Consider the following 4063-nt stretch of genomic DNA (forward strand, 5'->3'; position numbering starts at 1 on the left):
CATTTAATTCACAAAGTTTACTTACATTCAAACGACTGACAGTGATAGTCACCTGTCCCAAGTGCAGCGTCAAACAGGGTTCAGCATTTTGGCCATGTAGAATATGTTACACGGGGTTTTGTTTCATTTGGAGAAAGCAGAACTGATTATACATAATTATCATCGTAGTCTTGCTTACTCGGGCCTGAGCAGTTGAGAATATACGATAGGCCTACATTAAAACTAGCTCTCGCTCCTTTTCGAGGAACTGAGAATTAAAGCCAAGAAGACGAGATTTTATATTCCCCCTCTCAAGAAGCAGGTTCGAGAAGGCTAGGAATGATCGCGTCTTTCGTTGGCGTTTATAGCTTCCATAATTATATAGATAGGATATTTCTATATAGCTGCCATTATGTGTTATGATATTGTGCCTCTTTGGTGTGTGTATATGCAAGCACGGACCCTACCATTGTGCAAGGTACAAAGTACAGCCTATAGAGGCACAATCAACAATAGAATTCAAATTCTAAGCATGTTTTGTTCACAAAAGTTGCCCTTGTTAACAATAATTACCCACACAGCTTGACGGAGGCTTAGGATAGCGACGATTAGTTAATAAGTGAATCCTTGAGAAGTAGGGAAAGATGCATCCATGAATAAATTGTATTACAATACACTCTTCTGTCTGAAAGAGTTTGCAATCATTCTACGTGATTATCTTCTCTCCCAGGTCAGTTCACCTCCCTAGAAGAACGAAGTTCAGTTATGTGTAGTCTCAACTTCCTCAGACCGTGACTAAAATCACAGTTTGTGTTATACAATAATTGTCTTACATATCAACCGCACGAATGACAACGATAGAATAAAGCGATAGGTGTCAAGCGATAGGTTTAATAATTTCTCAATTCAAAATAATTTATCAATGTGTAAACAAGACTTCTAATTCTAGCATATTTTTATGGTCACAGCGGCTTTAGTTTTATCGACGTTCTTTGGACTAGTTGGGGGAGTCATTCACACTCCCGAAGACAATCTTAATTACTGTAGACCACGGAATTGCTGTGGTAACTTATTAATGTATGCCTAAATAATATCACCTAAGTACAGGGTCTTCTCATTTTTGTCAAGAATGATATATACAATTTATGTATATATATATATATATATATATATATATATATATATATATATATATATATATATATAATTCTAAAAGTGACATGGGAGTAACACAACCAGTGAGTCCCTGGAGAGTAGAGCTAGTCTGGATTTATATATATATATATATATATATATATATATATATATATATATATATATACCAAACGATGCTAGATAAGGGGTCACTGACATTGCTTCCCTCTCTTTTCTTGTTAAACATCAATCTTATGCTGCTGTCAAACCAATTATCTATCCGATGTTTTGTGTTGATATCGCCATTCTTTTACAAGCATGCAGACAATCCTATCCAATATTCCCACCCAACCACCCCCACTGACACACATTTTTATGACTTTTTTATAATTTGAACTTCATTACGAATATCACCTTCATGTTCACAATGAAACGAAGTTCATTATAGAGAAAACCAGAGCAGTTATATTCTCCCAACTTGTGCTGCTGAATCACATTTTTTTTTTAAATCAAAGGATGTAATGAAATTTATCATGCAAAAGCAAACAAAAGTGATACAAAATCTGCATAAAAATATCATAATACTAAAATTCATCTTGACTGACTTGATCAAACTCGCCAATATCTGCCGAATTGCACAAAACGCACAATCAATAATACATTTCACTGAAGCCTGTCCATAGTATACTGGAATCTCATAAACCATAATTTGATGAAGCGAACGAAATTTATTTTTTGTTGTTATCTATCACCCTACCCCAATACCAGATTTTGTTATACTAAACAAAATAATCACTTATGTATGCTTGCTGCATTAACCAAAAACAGACAAACAAACAAACAGACAAACAAACCATACTGCTCATTAATCATCCTGACAAATCATTACTCTATCGCCATAAGTATTATATAACCACCTAACCCCATTCACGCCCGTGAAACATCATTCCCTAAACGCATCGACCCTACCCCTGTGTACCATAACCCGCTTAGCAAAGAAATTGCCCCTATATTTTTTTGATAATCAAACGAATAAACAAACACACACACACACACACACACACACACACACACACACCCTCACACACACACACATCAATAAGGATTATATGTATTACGTTACGTTATAAATACCAACTGACCAAAGTTTTATAATTTCAGATATTATGTATATTATGCATAAGAGTAATATCACCACAAAAATTTGCGCGAGACAATGCAAAAGAAAATGAAGTCAAAATCTAATTTTAATTCAATGGATCTGACAAGAACATTGCATGGATTTTTTTTTAAATAAAAATATCCACTGACAGTTATGATAAATAGCTGTAGGGCATGTATACATGACCGAGTGTGTGCTTTCTAGAACTACATCACTCAAATGTTAAAAGAAAGATGAAAGCTTTCCCACCAATGTGAAAATAATATGATGTGTTCGGAAATTTAGTAAAACCTGGCATTTCTTTACTAGATATATAGGCCTTCACAGTTTCTCTATCATGATTATGTGGATATTCGTTACTTTGAAATTTTTATAACATCCCACAGCCATTTTTTACATTTGTTCATTAATTCATTCAAACTTTATTTCACTTTTTGTTCAACAGAATGTACAAAGAAATATGTGATATTTCATACGTACTTTGTCGAATAATACACACATATCTACTTGATCCATACAAGAAGAGTCGGGATATAAAATCATATTTGTACATTTTGCGAAACAATAGAGAGGCTTGTAGTCCGTCAACGACTCTGATGAAGGGGACTTGAGACAGCTACCAGTCAGGTAGTCACTTGCTTACGACCATTCTTTGCCTTCTTAATCGACCACATAAAGAAAATCACAATAACAAATAAAAATGCTGATTCAATTGAGTAGATATATTGCATATTAACAAAGATTCACTATGAATGTGCACCAATTACTCTCACTGCTGATCACCTTTTTTCATATTATATACACATGTGCAATATACAAAAATAATCAATGACTAATGCATCTAATATCTATAAACACACAAATTGAAAAACAAATGTTGGCACGATAATCATGACATAAAATTGTTTAACTGTACCTTAGCATGAGTGTACACAATTCTATCATGACGTATCACATAATTATAACAAAATGACTGAATATGACCATGGCCAACGAATGGAATGGTAGAAGTTTTATCAAACTTGGACACGACTTATCAAAAAGAAGTAAGGAATTTGAATTTCACAACTTTTGCTGAAAAGAGAATTCGGATGCAACTATAGACATGCAGATTATAAAACGAAGTAACGATGCTATCAAGTCACATCTCCCCCAATGGTAACTACATAAAGATACGTGCGTCGTGGAAGACTTATTATTGGTCGATAACAATAGCAGCTACATCCAATTTTCTATTGACATGTCATTCTAGGAAGGTTATTACAAGATGATAATAACTTCATGTGAACGATACGACTTTGTCTCATATATCACTGTTTTGTGAGCATAATTAATAAAACGTTTAAATTCCGTCAGGTCTGATGTTTTATGAAATCTCTCCCTTTTTATTCAACTCGTTTGACTCTACTCACTAAACACTAAAGATGTCTTGAAATGGCATGAAATTTGCACTTAAAGCGTACAAAGTACAAGCAAACTCCACTGTATATATACAAGTAAGTCCAACATAGTAGAACGTCAAATTATTTGCAGGTGCAAAACAATCAACTATGTTACACTGTATAGAACATTAATATCATACAACAATTTATATAGAATGATACAGTCATATTCACATATCAACATCGTGGGCCACTAGTCTTTCCACAATCATCTTATGAGAGATCCTCTGATAAAACGTATATTTTTTAATATAGTACTTACAGGTAGAATGTGTACATCATCGGATAACGCACACATAAGTATTCACATTCATGTTTGTTTATATAAAAAATGATATATTTCTCT

The sequence above is a fragment of the Diadema antillarum genome, unplaced genomic scaffold (genome assembly GCF_040938485.1).
Source record: "Diadema antillarum isolate AM-2024a unplaced genomic scaffold, OU_Dant_1.0 seq00001136_RagTag, whole genome shotgun sequence".
In the NCBI taxonomy this organism is placed as follows: Eukaryota; Metazoa; Echinodermata; class Echinoidea; order Diadematoida; family Diadematidae; genus Diadema; species Diadema antillarum.